This window comes from Hetaerina americana, unplaced genomic scaffold, assembly GCF_022747635.1.
Source record: "Hetaerina americana unplaced genomic scaffold, ioHetAmer1.1.p SCAF_1, whole genome shotgun sequence".
NCBI classification, from domain to species: domain Eukaryota; kingdom Metazoa; phylum Arthropoda; class Insecta; order Odonata; family Calopterygidae; genus Hetaerina; species Hetaerina americana.
The window spans coordinates 78,224,448-78,240,786 of record NW_027286069.1 but is presented as its reverse complement, the minus strand read 5'-3'; positions in this window follow the sequence as shown (position 1 = coordinate 78,240,786).

Sequence of the window (16,339 nt, the reverse complement as noted above, 5' to 3'; positions counted from 1 at the left end):
GTGCATCGCTAAGAGAAGTTCTTAGAAGTGAAGAGCAATGATGTAGAAAAGTGAAGTAAGTTTGTAGGAAACTAAAATCGTCAGTAAAAATATTTTCCAACGATATGTTTTTGTGACCAAACAAACCTAACTTAAAAAATAACCCTCGTGCAATATTTATATAAAGTTTTTTAAACGAAATAATTTTTATTTTTTATATTTAACCCTTGAGATTAAGACACTCATTCAGATGATTTTTTCAGTGCTCATAGGAGGAGACTTTACGAGTGAATTCCCTGTACAACCTCCGAGCTTAACAATTATAGATTTTCAATGGGATAACCTCCTCTCAAATGACTTCTCTGTGAATGGAACAAAATATATTTGCATTGATTTCATCCATTTCTTTAACAAATTGGCGTATTTTGCCGTATGACGCATAGAAATATTATAGCTACCTCCCTATTGTTCATAAAGCAAACCTTTTGAGTAATTAAAGTACGGAGATAAAATTCTGCGAAATTTGATAATTTTAACTGAAAAATTCAAGGAAGAGATGAAAAAATTTGCTGTAATCATTAATTTATCATGGGTCTAAGATAAAGTAACAGTAAAATTAATAGGAAATGTAGTTATACAATAGTAGCGTTAAGTTAAAAAATTAAGTAAGATGGAATATTAGTACAGTTCATTTATTTTAAAATTAATTTGCATGAAAATCTTTTAGCAGGAAAATTATTGTTTTTGACGAAAATATTTTAGTAAGAAAATTAAAAGAAACGATTCGGTAAATGAATAACTTATGTGATTACACATCACGATCGGGAACCTGGAATAGAGGTGAGAATGAAGGAGTTGTGAGTAATCTTATTTACGTGGCATTGTTCTGTAGTTCATAATTTGGTCTTTGAGAAAGGAAGGAGATTGCAAATTTTTGTAGATGTGGGCGTAAAGGAGGGCAGAAGACGTAAGTGGGATAGGAGAGGGAGTAAATTACACAAAGAGGTAGAGGGAGGAGAGGAAGTTGGATAGATTAATTCGAGGGAGGCAGGGGAAGATTGAGATTTTTTACAACTGTTGAAGGATTTTACACATGGGACTTTAAGTCTTGGAGACGAATGAAATGTCGACTAATGAACATTTTGCGTTGAGGAAAGGGGGTTAGAAAATATAAAATAAAGAATTTTATAGCACGTAAATATAAACATAATAGTAAAAATGTTTTATAACGTCACGAAGGATTTATTTTTAGCTAGCTTTCAGGTACATTTCAATGCTGACTAAAGTTACATGACTTACTAACTCCAGCAAAAAAAGGTAATGCCTTCCTAACCAAATATTGATTGCTTCGTTAATGTGAATATTTGGAGCGAATTTGATTTGAATTGTAGTATTTTTCAATAGTTGCCCATCTATAGAAGATTTCAAACTTTTCATTCTCTGGAATGTACCAAGGAAATCAATGGTCGGGCGTTGTACACGGAACCTCTGGAGATTGAGGACCTAAGACAGCGGAAGGGTACTATTGTTCGAGCAACACTCTGAAAGCATTTGCGTGCGCCTTGTACTGGACATGCAAAGTTACACGTCTAGCTACGCCTACGTCTGCCCCTGTTTCCAGGAAAATCAAAAAAAGTTAAATGGTTTACTAGAATACTAGATTATGCTTGGGTGTCCTTGCTGTCGTGTTTTATTTCTGGCTGATATTTCAGGACCCTCTCCACTGGGACATGTTTGCCCCTCAACTAGGTAAAGTTGCTGCACAGGCGCGATCCACTATAAAGCATCAAAGAATAAAGAATTAGAATAATGGAATTTTTTTATTATATTTTTTAATAAATTAGTTCTCAGGTTTTGAAATTCAAAAATTAAGTACTGTAAAAGTAAATGAATAGATATTGTCGCACATTTTTGTCATCAAGTAGCAACCGTTATTCATTTAAAATAATTTCAATTTACTATTTTGACGGAAAAAATCAATGCTCCAATCATATCGCCTATAAAAAAGTACCTCAGGCATCGGTTTGACCGATTTTTAGCTAATTTGAGTTGTAGGGGAAAGGACTTTAACCAAACTAAGCATGAAAGAAAAAATACCAATGAGTTTCCAGAAACAGATTATAGGGTCTATTCTGTAAAAGGGGAGAGCAGAACTTATTTTTTATGGAATGATTGGAATGACAAGAATCGACAACCATGGCAGGAATAATTTGCAGAAAATTTGGACGCATACAATGGATTAATGAATAGCAGATGCATGAAAATTTAATTTTGCATTTTAATATTTTGAAGAATAAAAGATGGAAAAAATATGAAAACATTAATTCTTGATTGAAAACCAAAATTAAACAATGCCGCATAGAAGAAAATAGTACTTCGAGGAATTGTGTTCTAATAACACGGGTTTTACGCAACTTATACTAAGGTCAAACCTTCACATATCCAAATCTGTCATTGGAGGAGCAAAAGTAAAAAAAAGTAGGAAGCATCGTGCGAATTTACTGAATATTTTTAACTTGTAATTTAAGTGCGCAAAAATGGAACTGATTTATCATTTCAGGAATTAAAGAGGGTTGTTTAATAAAAAGTTAAAGATGAATTTTTAAATTGCTAAATATATTCTGCAAATATTTGATTTCATAGTATTAATAGCATCATGAACTATGTCTATCTAACATAATTTTCATCGACTTAACTCCAGTATTTCGTTGCAAGTTGGAATATATTTAGTTCGCCTGGGGAAACAATGGAGGTAACATGTGACGAGTAATACGCTGCCTTTAAAATGGGCTTTCACCTAAGCAAAGCGTTTGACGAAGCCTTTTCAATGCAACAGAAGACTTACGGAGAGTGAGTTCTTCCCGATATTACAGCTAGAAAATTATTGAAACTATTTAAAGAGGGAATGCAATCATTTTTAAAGGAGGTTGACCTGAAGTCATGGTTCAGTCACGGAAGTACGAGTAAACATTTACAGCGCTGCTGTCATTGTGAGAGGAGATAGTCGATTAATGTCGAGAGAACTCTAAAAAATATTGAAAATTTCATTGGGTACCTTTGACTGGTTGATGCGTGATGCAGAAGTATTCCGTGTTTGTATGCGCTGGGTTCCGAGCCGGCTAATACCTGAACAGGAGGACGTTCGCGTGACGGTTTTGTTCAACGGAAGATGATGTTACGGGAAGATGGTGAGTTTTTTGTAAGGTTATCACTGTAGATGAAAATTGGCTGTATAATTTATTTCGTGGATGAGTGCTATATACTTACTATATCATAACTTTCATTTTAGTGTATTCACCAGCATAAAATACTGTAACTTATGCTGGGTGATGGCCACACCATTTTAGGTTATTCAAAAGCTGAAATATGAGTATCTCGCACCACTATAAGGGTAAAAAGAAACTTAAAATTTCCACCGAAAAGATTTAATATTTCACCGTTCATTTCATTTTCGGTGAAATATTAAATCTTTTTGGTGGAAATGTTAAGTTTCTTTTTACCCTCTTAATGAAGGAATTCCACAAAGTTAAACCTGAAACTGTTATTTGTATCTCGTACCACCACTAACAGCTGTAAATATATAATACAAAAATCTGGTGTGTAATTACACCCTACAAAACATCCTAACGGGGAAAAGTATTTTGAGTCCAAAGTTCGCAGTACACCGCAATCTAAAGAAATCACTCCTTGGGAAGGATTTTTAATAATCAGAAGCACTGGGAAAGGCTGCTGAGGTAATTTGAAGACCAATTAGCGAATGAATTTCAGTATGTTTTCAAAGATAGGAAAAATGGTGGGACGTGTATTGCATCCATTACTTTGAAATGGAAATTCAATATTTGGAAATTATTTAAGGTATTTAAAAAAGACGAAAATTCGTTATTGAACTTGACATGACGTAATTGAATTCATCATCTGTTAAATAAACATCCACGAAGAAAAAATAGCGGTTCACATATAGTTATCTAACTGCAGCGGGAAATAATGAATCAATTCTAGTATAAAGTATAAATTTACGTGAATGATAATGAAGAACAACACGTAAGATAAACAATAACATGGAATAAGGGTTCCTAGGAATACAGAAGCCAAAAAACTTCCAAAACCAACAATCAAAGGCTAAAAAAAAATGAATGAGTATAATTGTTTAAAATAGGGTTGCCTGAGATTTCAAATTTAGCGAAATATTAGCGAAATTACCAATGATAAAAAATTCCGCAAAACAGGAAATGTACTCACAGTACAAAAATTATTCCGCGAAAACTGAAGCTTTTTTCATCATACTAAGGGATGGTATAAAACTATTTTTTAAGTCATAAGTTGCGCAATTCTCACAACCATTTACGCAGTAAAATTCTGGCTGGCTACATTCTAGTCTTTAGCAGTTCCGAGCCATATTTGCGCCGCGCCATGTGTTGCGCTCCTTAGTACATCAACCTGGAACGATGCCACTCTTGGCTTATTATTCACAAAACCAAGGGGCTGGCTCATGAATTGTTACTTTATGCCTTATTTATATCCCAGAGGTCACAACTTCAAAGTAAGATGCGGTCTTCAGTCGCAATTTAAATTAAGGTTATACAAAATTTTCGATCTCTTTTTAACGGAACGTAAATCATGCTCATTGCAGTTTATTTCAACTGTATTTAAACTTTTATCAAGGTTACATGCTCGATATCATTAGGAAAAGCAGGCTAATTGCTGAAAATTTTGTAATTCATCTTCTTCCTTACGTTTTATAAGGTGCAGAATACTCTGCCAGGGGAGTGCCTTTGTGTATACACGTAATCGTACCTTGAGTCATCTTTCCACGTCATGAAGATGAAATTCATCTCATTCTCACTTCGCACCCACACTTATCCTTGAAATTGAAAAAAGGGGATAGTTAACAACTAGAAAAAAAATTTTGTGTTTACAATTCAATTAACTCAATTTATTAGGTGTAGACAGCGGGAAAGTGTATAGAATATGTTCTTCTGGTGTCTTGACGGAGTAGATGGGCTGGAATAAACTAAGAAATACAAAATTAGTCCTTGGTTTTCTTTCATATTTACATTTCAACGCAGCGAAGTTCATAAAGTGAAAACTCTTTGAGTTTTCACCTGATGAACTTCGCTGACTGGACTGGTGACTGGAGATTCTATGTAGAAAATCGTCAATCGCTGTCCAAGCAAACCTATTTTCATAGCAAAGAATGTACGAGCTCGTAATGGTTTCCACGAGAGTTACCGTGAGGGTCACAGGGGGATATAAGAAATAAATGAGACCGTGACCAAAGTCCGGAGTCCAGGTTGATGCGGGTCTTTTTTTGCAGAAGTTTCTGGAAAAGTCTTCCTTTCTCGGATTCATCTGCACAGCATGGGAAACTTTATCCTTCAGGAAACACGGTATGTTTTCCGTCTGGAACATGCCGCTACCCACAACTAGTGCGCATCTGAGATTAAATCAACAGCAAATTCAACGTCGAAGGCTATGGTGCAGGAGTCTTATTTGACGCAAAAAAGGCGGTCGGACTCTGTAGTGCAATTGCTGTTATTTCACTTCCCATCGTGGGAAACTTATCCGCTCCTATTTGTGAAGTAGATCATTCCGGGTATTCTTGGGCAGAGCGAATTCCACCCCGAGGTTTATTGGCGCTAGCGTTCCTCCCTCACAATTCTGCCCATCCTGCTCAACATCTTTACCTCATCCCATCATTTATCATTCCAATGAACTTCAAGTGGACTACAGTTGCGGACACTCGGCGGACTTTCTTTGCGGACGATGATGCAGTTGTGAAGAAGTCGTGTAGGACTTTTATAGCGAATCGGTGGCTGCAAATAGCTTTCTATTCCCTGGTTGAATATCGCGCTCAGCGGCGTACCGGTATCAATCGTCAGTATCAATACAATCGGTATCAGTCGCCAGCGATACTGAAAGGGAGGCGCAAAAGAGTCTGGGTACTGGTCGACCCATAGAAGCTACCGTGAGAATCGACCATAAACTTGGTGTAAATCTGAATTCTCGAATGTCTTATAGACTGCATGCGGTGCATATCGCTCATAAGACTGCGGGAAAACGTCTGTATATGTCACGGTTCTCCCGCTCACATAATCACACCATTTAAGGAAAGAAAAGATATTACCTTATGGTTCTCCACCCGAACCGGACCTACTTTTCTCCTACTTGAAGTGGAAGGGACAATCACAGCGAACTTCATCCACTGTAGGTCGCAGGGAGGTCCAGTCGGCGTTTCATTCTCAATATTGGCTGGTTATTAGTTGAACGTGAATCCTCCTGTTAACACGTCGCTTTCTCCATTAGTTGAGACTATGCATGGCTTTGCAGTCTGTTTCTTTAACGGTTTTCAAAGACGAGAAGGAAGGGGCAGAAATACTGATGAACTTTCGCAAAAAAAGGCAGTAGGGTGAAGGGAAACCACAATTTTTCGACGTGGGCTTTGACGTGTTGCTGAGAAACCTTCAGTGTTAGATAGCGGCCCACGCGCTCTCAGGAGTCCGTGTTAAATTCGAGGGAGGTTTTTGGCCTCCTAGAAGACTCCACCGCACCTCCATCGTTCGCTGCTCTGTCCTTGTGCTCAGGGCATCCATATTGAGGTGGAATAGAAGTTCTCACACCACCTCTAACCTTTCCTGTGGTTCGTTCTTTTTATTGTAGCTTATCATTATATCCCTTCAACAGTAATCAACCCGAAAGTTGGTTTAATATGGAAGGTAGAGCTCACCTAGTACTAAGCCCAACAACGTGTGAAATTCACACATCAGGGCAGGGAGGCCAATCCCCATTCCCGTGCAGCCTATGGTTTTTCAGGAAGATCTGGCATCTGAAAAATCATACAGTTTTGGTTGAGGTGAGGTTGTCCAAGGCGCCATCCGGAATCAAACCCGAGCCCTCCAGTCAGCAGCCAAGTGCACTACCACATCCTCATACTTTGTCATATCAGGAATTATTTACTGGTGTCTTTCAAAATTTAAGCCAACTCCCATACACAGTCCTAGCACTTTTTAAAAATTATACCTACTCTTAAGTGATATGCGTATTTCTTGAATTTTTCATTTTAGATAGACGATCATGTAAATGTTTATCTAGCATCTACTCTTCAGTTACTATTCTATATTTTCCGATCATATATACCGTGTTTTAACTGCATTTTTTAAATAAAGTTCAATTAGTGAGTTGGAATATGTCAACCTAACTGAGAATAGTATTGAGAACCAGATGGATCCCGATTAATTGGCAATTGATGGATTCAAGAAAAATGAAAATTTTCGTCAAAATTTTTATTTCATCAGGCATCGATTAAATCCTAATTTAAAAAAATATATCCTCAATCACATGGAAAAGAACGTGTCCTAGATATAACAGAGACGGAATCAAAGCTTCAGTCTCGATGATATCGAACAAAATTAAAGAGGATGAATTCAGACATACCGTAAATGTGTATTAATATCAGGCTATAATTTAAATTTTTTTACTTAAAACTGTGGCGTGAAGGTTATTTTAAATGAAATTCACTCCATATGAAATACGAACTAACGGAACAATGTTACTTACATTACTGCCTAAATTTTTTTATTTATTTATCGACTTAATTGGGCGAGGCTGAGACTAATAGTCCCTTCTTCCACCTAATCCTACATTGCAGACATTATATTGAAGACAATCACATACAACCAAGCTCTAGATGAAGGGAAATCCACCTAGGCGGGAATCGAACCCGCGACCTTTGGGTTGGTAGGCGAGGACGTTACCCTGCCGACCTAAAGGACAGGGGGGGGGGAAATTATGTGTATACCAAAGATGGAAATGAAGGAAAAAAGTGCTTCTAGCAACAATTTTCGCATTGGTGAATTGTCGTGAGTTGTCAAGAAAAGAGTAAAAGAAAAACAAAATCGTCACTAAAACATTCCTTGCTTTAATAAAACGTGTCTTTTAAAGTATATAAAAAATGGGAATTGAAATAAGCAATTGACGTCAAAAAGAAATTTTTACTCTTTATGTCCAATTTAAAAAAAAACAGTAAGTATTATTTCCCTGGTGATATGAGGGGAATGTTGCTATGCGGAATTAATTAAGCTGAAGGATAACAGGACATAAATGAGACTATCTAAAAGGGATTCCAGTTACTGATAAAGAAAGGGAAAAGAATAAGCTAGCACTGCTTTCTGAGACTGCATCATCTCTAAGCTTTCACTTCTGCTCAAGAATAAAATTGTCTCTTTGCGTTGTAGTACAGCTTTGATAGAAAAATATTTTTAGAAAGCCTTAAAAATAGTTCATTCGCATTCCTTAGCAATGAGAATAATTGGATAGAGTCACTCGAAAACTTATTGCACATTTATTTAGAGGGCTGAAGCCACTATTGAACAGGTGTTCAAATCATTGTTTGTAATTACCGACTGCAGATGGAGAGGTGTTGTAGATCTGTCGACAGGCGTCGGTGTAAAAATTAGAATTTAATAGTTAAATCCTACGTTGCAGACTTTAAATATATTGACTTAGCGATTTCGATCCCATTAGTTCTTTTACAAAAGGTGCAGCACATTATTGCAGGGAATCTTCCTTCGTAATCATAAGCAGAACTGACGTCAATAGACCCAACAAGGGAAGGACTATGTCCATGGATAACCGATCTCAATGAAACGTGGGTGTACTCGTACCCCTTAAATCTTGGAATACACAAATACCCCATTTTGGGTATAGACATCCAACAATTTACGAAAGAGTTACGTTTAAATGTTGAAAAAAGTATTAACCTCTGCCGCAGAAGACTTGGGTCTCGGCCCTGCGTTCACCGGTTCAATCTTAATCAAAGCCCATTTCTTCAACATTTTTATGCTTGATTTTTGCTAATTTTGTGGTGCCGCTTTATTATTATTATTTTTTCCATCTGTAGGGTGGTCATTATAGACTTAAAATCGTAGTTTTTTACATTTTTTTTTGATTTTTTCGTTTAACTCCTTGTGGTACCACGAATTTCTGCATTTCACTTTCACCTAAGCATTTGCTATGAATGTTTCTATGTTAATGGCAATGAAGACATTTGATTGGTTTGCGAAACAATTTTCGCATATTAGGATACGTTTTTCAACGTAAAACGCGTTTTTTTCCTGAGGACATATGAAAATACAAATGCAGCTGTTGGAAGTATGACTAGGTAGGACGGAATAGAAAAATAGAAGAGTAGCTGCAACAAATTATTACAAGGTTTGCAAAAGGTTAGCACAAATAAAACACAAAAACAATCAGGAAGTAAATATTGACATGAAATGGTTTACAGAATGAATTGAAAGAAAAACAGGAAGTATATAAATCCGGGCTGAACTCTTTTTTATCTTGACTAACTGAAGTTATCAATGAAAAAATTCTAATGATTCAATCCTTAATGTAAATTTTTTTTACTTTCTTGTGTCCTCAGAATAGAAATGTGCTTCTTTCTACATCACCGTTTAAAGACTATTATATGAGATGATTGAGTCACTGCCAGAGTGATCATTTTCTTCTAAAGATATTAATAAAAAAAGATCTATGAAAATGTAATAATGTCAGAAGGTAATGGCCACAGGATGTATCTAAATAAGAATTTAAATTGCTCGAGTTTACTCCTTCAAAGCAGGTTCTCAAAAATGCAGGCAACCTTTAATGCCTTACGGATTTTTTTTGATGTAATTGTTTCTAATGCGGTGGGGAATAAAACCTAAAGCTGCGTAACCATGCGGTTAATGTAGTTTCTGAGGAGATTTATGCTCTCCTTGGCATATTATTACTCTCCAGGTTCAATTTATTACGTACAAAACGACTGTACTGAAATATGAATTATGACTACAATGCCATTGTCGTTATTAATACGATAGGGGGAAACAGGTTGGGCGAAATTCTATTCAGGCGAATACATTATTCTGTATTGTTGAAAACATGGAACGAAGCAATTAAGAAATGATAAGCCTATTCGATTTAGTGCAAAACTTTGGTTTCCTGCTGAATCAAATCGTTATTTGATTCATGCAAAACCCTTAGGAGGCTCAAATACTATAATGCCCAGGAATATCCAATAGCCAAAATAGCCAAATAGCCAAAAATAAGCCAAAGATATCAATTCAGTCTTTGGATTAGGGGAAAAACCCCAGTTAAAATTTACAAAGAAGTTGTATTCATTGTTGAAATGCTACTCTAAAGGTACGCTTTCTCGTGGGCTGTTGAAATGTCATTCGTATAAGGTTGGCTGCTACACGGGCTTGTCGACATTAGGATTCATTACTTACAGTTTCGAAGGGAATGTGTCCTGTATTTGATGAAGTATTTTGAAGCACGTTCTGCCAGAAGTTTCAAACGCTCAGCAAAAGGCCATGCATTACTCTGAAAATATCACTTCACAATAACAGTATCATCGAAATACAAAGTTTGCGTGGCTTATAAATATGTAATATTACTCTTCATCCGAAGTGCGACTGTGAATACCATGATGATAACTGATTTAAACATAGTATGTATGAATGATGGAAACGTCTTATTATGTGTATATTATTGTGTAAATTATGCTAATTATTTCAATACCGTAGTTCTCAAGTATTCCATAATTGTATGTACTTTGCCAAACAAAAAAATATAGCTACATAAAGGAACTTTGTTCTAATCTTTTTTTCTCAACCTCTAATGGGCCTTAAAAAATACAAGTGAACATTAAAAAAAATATTTTATTCCTAAAAATTATGTACACTTATGTTTAATTTTCGAAATAATCACCTTGATGATTGCGAAATTTTTCGTACCTGTGGCCAATATTTACAATATCCTCTTCATAAAATGTTGCCGCTGACCAATTTATATGGGTATTGACGTCTTGAAGTCCCTCTTTCGTTTGGAAGTGCTGCCCTCCAAGCCACCTCTTCAGTTCAGGGAGGAGCTAAAAGTCTCTCGGCGCTAGGTCAGAGCTTTATGTTGGGTGATCGAAAATGTACCATTGAAATTGCTCATGGAGCCATTTGGTTGCATCACCACTGTACCGTGTTTTGGGACCATAAAGGTGTGTTGATTGTTGAGTTCATGCAGCCGAGAACCACGATTAATGTTGTTTGTTGTGAAACACCACGATGTTTGCAGAGAGCCATTCAAAACAAAAGAAGAGGCAGGCTGACTTCTGAAAGCGCTCTGATCCATAACAACGCCTGTCCTCACAGTGGTGGTGCAACCCAAGGCCTCGAGCAATTTCAATGGAGCATTTTCGATCATTTTACATACAGTTCCAACCTAGCGCCGAGTGACTTTCATCTTTTCCCTGAACTGAAGAATTGGCTTGGAGGGCAGCACTTACAAACCTACGAGGAACTTCAAGGCAACGTCAAGTTTAATTTAAATTCATTGGTGGCAACATTTTATAAAGGGGTATTGTAAAGCTTGTCCAGAGTAAAGAAAAAATCCTCAACCGTCAAGTTGATTATGTCGAAAAGTAACCATAAGTGTACATAACTTTTAGTGATTAAATGATTTTTTAATGTTCACTTGCCTTTTGTTTATGGCCCATCGGATTTTGAATAAAACCGCCCTCGTATTCCGTTGTAAAAATCGATTAATCTAAAAATATATTTTAACGTTAAAGGAAGTTTCACGGAGGCATAAATAGTTGGAAAAAGTTATTCTTTAGGATAAATGAGTTTAAAATAAAACTTCTAAGAAATTGAGATATGAACATCTTACATGGACATGAAACACTATTGAATAAAGCAGTTAGGCACCGAAACGTTACGAAAGAGAGCCTCCTCAATTAGCTGCCCAAATCCAGTTGCGAGGATAGAAGTTAATTCCATTCGAAGATTTCCAGGCACTTTAGAGATGGAGTTTGTATTGGAAGGACGGTTATCCCGCTGGCATTGCCCGTATTTTTTGAATCTTGCAAGTGAGTTATAAAAATTAATCCCCATTTGGGATGAATGACGAGAACCTCCCGTCCAATGGGAGGAATGGGCCGTTTGGCTTGGAAGTCTGCGAGTTCCCTTAGCAGTTCGCTTCCGCGAAACTTCTCTGAATCGGCACATATAATATTTGATAAAAGGAGAGTCAGAGAGAGTGTGGTTGTCGGGGAAGAAGGAATAGGAGGGAAGCGGATGGAAAGTTGTAGATGGGGGAGGAGCCTAGAGAGATTCCAAATGGTTACTGCGTATTCCGAAAGCCGAAATTCCGAAAGTGAGGAGGTCGGGAGGGGTACATAAAGCGCCACTTTGATCATTACTTTCTTAGAGTTATCGCAAAGAGGTACCGTGTGTATATGTGTGCATGCGTATGTACTCTTTAGCTTCCTTGCTTTGGTCATTCCTTTGATCCCGTCCGCAAACACTCGAGAGGGCTTTTAACTCTGACGTGGGATCGAACCCCCACGCTTACCCCGACGGGGGATGCTTTGATCCGGACCGAGGGACGGGTTGATGTGAGGGCAGAGGGAGGCTGGGGGCACGGGATACTTAGCGCTCACAAATCACTAGCTTCAGTCCAGCAAACACCCCCAGGCGATTGTATGTACTGCTACATACACTCAAGCGTAGGTGAACATTGTTTCCGTCGAGAGGATCTCCTTGAAGCGAGGGAACTTTGTATATTTATTTTCATACCGTCTTCCACTGTGCTTGAAAAATGCACCTCAAATCATCGGAGCAGTTACGCAATTCAGGAAAGTTTGGCGCATTTACTGCCTCATTTTTTTGTTAATCGCACCGAGGGAAAAACTTAACAATTCTTAATAATTTGGCAACTTTGACTTTATATCGATTTTGCTGACGTAAATGGTTAATCATCAAACTCAAATTACTGTCCCTATATTTTTAAATGGTTGATTTTTGTCACTTTTTTGGCTGGCTATTATTATTCTGCCCAGAATGACTCGGTCATGGTGTTGTTCTCACATGATTTCCCATACGTTTTCTTTCATTTTCCGGAATTTTGGTAAATTTTGAAAGTATATTTTTTAGTAAGACGTCGCGGCAACGAATTTTACTATTTATGTCACAATTCATTCCGTGGTTGCTCAAATGTAGACCTAAAATTATTTGTGTGAACACTATCGAATATCCTTTTAAATTTTCATCCAATATGATTATTTTAAGAAAATCTGAAAACATAAAACTCATGAATTAGAAAAGTTACCATTGAAATAATGGAATTAATATTTAGGAAGAGTAGAATAATGTTTGTTTTCCTTTTGTTTGTACTCTTAATCTTAATATTTTGAAATACTACCTTGATCAAAAATTTCCCGGAATTTATTCAGAAAATTAAAAATACAAGTTTATTCATCTAAATCTATATTGTCCCCTTCAAAGTAATCCCCATCGACTGCAACACACTTATGCCAGCGCTTGATCCAATCCTCGAAACATTTTTTATATTCGGTTTTCGGTATGTCCATCAGTGCTTCTTGCGATTTTTCCATTACTTCCTCTCGGCTGCTAAAACGCGTTCCCCGTAATGGTTTTTTAACTCGATTGAACAGAAAGAAGTCACAGGGAGCCAAATCAGGTGAATTCGGTGGCTGTTGGATGGTATTTGTTGCATTTTTCGTCAAAAAATTACGAATAATGATAGCACTGTGCGACGGTGCGTTATCATGGTGCAAAATCCACGAGTTTTCTGCCCACATTTCTGGTCTCTTTCGGCGAATTGCTTCACGCAAACGTCTCATAACGCCCAAATAATACTCTTTGTTTACTGTCTGGCCTTCTGGCAAAAATTCATGATGCACTACACCGTTGTAATCCATGAAAACCGTCAGCATTGCCTTCTTTTTTGACTGAAAACGACGTGGTTTTTTTGGTCTCGGCTCATTTGGTGAACGCCATTCACTTGCCTGATGTCTGGATTGCGTGTCGTACTCATAAACCCACGTCTCGTCTCCAGTAATGATCCTTTTGATGAATGTGGGATCGCATTCAGCCTCGCAAATCATGTCTTTTGCGACGTCAACACGGTCTCTTTTTTTGCATGAAATTGAGGTCTTTTGGCACCAACTTTGCTGCTACACGACGGAAACCCAAATCATTAACCACAGTGTCTTGGGCGGATCCATAGGCAATGTTCAAGTCCTCCGCTATTTCTCTGATGGTTAATTTGCGGTTATTGACCAACATTTCTTTTACTTTATCAATTTTTTCACCGACTTTCGATGTCGATGGTCTGCCACTGCGTTCATCATCTTCGATTGACTCACGACCACTTCTGAACCGCTCGTGCCACTGGTAAACGACCGTTTTTTTTAGAGAATCGTTGCCGAAACACTTTTCCAACATTTCCAACGTCCGTGCGCCACTAAATCCGTTTTTTACGCAAAATTTAATACAAGTTCGTTGCTGCAAATTTAAATCCATTTCTGCAATTGTAAAAAATCGCCAACACACACAGAGATAGATGTACTCTTGGCTACGTAACTTTTGCAAATGTCAAGTTATGACACTAAGATTTAAAGGGAATATCAACAACAGATGTACCAATTTAACAAAAAAACAGAACTCAAATCGGAACGATGGGAGCGCCACACGGTGGTTATTCCGGGAACTTTTTGATCAAGGTAGTATGTACTCAACATAAAAGTTTGTCAAACTAGCAATTGTAATCGAGATGCTCATCTAATTTTTTTGCTGGGAGCTATTTTTAGCTCAATTTCGGGTTGATGTTCCAATGTTTGACTAAACGCTACGAGACGAGACAAAACATTGCCTATGGATCCGCCCAAGACATTGTGGTTAATGATTTGGGTTTCAGTCGTGTAGCAGCAAAGTTGGTGCCAAAAGACCTCAATTTCATGCAAAAAAGAGACCGTGTTGACGTCGCAAAAGACATGATTTGCGAGGCTGAATCCGATCCCACATTCATCAAAAGGATCATTACTGGAGACGAGACGTGGGTTTATGAGTACGACACGCAATCCAGACATCAGGCAAGTGAATGGCGTTCACCAAATGAGCCGAGACCAAAAAAACCACGTCGTTTTCAGTCAAAAAAGAAGGCAATGCTGACGGTTTTCATGGATTACAACGGTGTAGTGCATCATGAATTTTTGCCAGAAGGCCAGACAGTAAACAAAGAGTATTATTTGGGCGTTATGAGACGTTTGCGTGAAGCAATTCGCCGAAAGAGACCAGAAATGTGGGCAGAAAACTCGTGGATTTTGCACCATGATAACGCACGGTCGCACAGTGCTATCATTATTCGTAATTTTTTGACGAAAAATGCAACAAATACCATCCAACAGCCACCGAATTCACCTGATTTGGCTCCCTGTGACTTCTTTCTGTTCAATCAAGTTAAAAAACCATTACGGGGAACGCGTTTTAGCAGCCGAGAGGAAGTAATGGAAAAATCGCAGGAAGCACTGATGGACATATCGAAAACCGACCGTAACTTTTGCAAATGTCAAGTTATGACACTAAGATTTAAAGGGAATATCAACAACAGATGTACCAATTTAACAAAAAAAACAGAACTCAAATCGGAACGATGGGAGCGCCACACGGTGGTTATTCCGGGAACTTTTTGATCAAGGTAGTAGGAGTAGGTACAGTTCAAAAACGTTAACTTTTCCTGAAAAGAGCTCTACAAATTCGATAATCAGTGGATTATTCATCACCATTTATGGACCAATTTTTCCTTAGAAAGTAATTTAATTGGTTTGCTGAAGTTTCGTGAGTAATTCAGCAAGAGTTAATCATTCGAAAACTAAAAAAATAGTCTTTTTGGAACTCGGGATGTATCTCGGGATGAATTTGACGACACTTTAGGAGAAGAACATTTTTATGAAAACTGCAACAGTGAGCATTAAAAAGCCTTTATAGAGAAAAGCGGATGGCTATTAAAGAGGTATTTTATATAAGTTAACGGTTATTCAAATATTCGATGGTTTTCTCAAAGCAGTAGGAGGGCCCGCAGGACGTCATTAAAAGGAAAGTCGTACTGGAATAAGGGTATGATGGATATATGCTAACTTCTCTACGAGAGAGCAATGGATTAAGGGAATAAAAATTCATTATATGCTATACATTTTATATTTTCATTGGGATAAAAGTTGTGAGAAAATTGTATCCCTTTATTTTTCTTTAATTGTTAAATAATGTACATAATAAGTTTTAACGATATTATTCATTAATATATCATCACTGGTGGCTGAATGGGTAAAAATATTGTAGCAAATCTTCAAGTCGATCATGTTGATGCAACTTCAAAAGGTGGCTATAATTTGAACACGTAATATCGCTAAATCTCAAACAGAAATTCTTCAATTCAAATTATAAATGAAAATAATTTCTTTCCATTTTATATAATTGGAGATCTTGAGCCTCGGTGGGAATATACTTTTTACAGTCATTGTTTTCCGTTATTC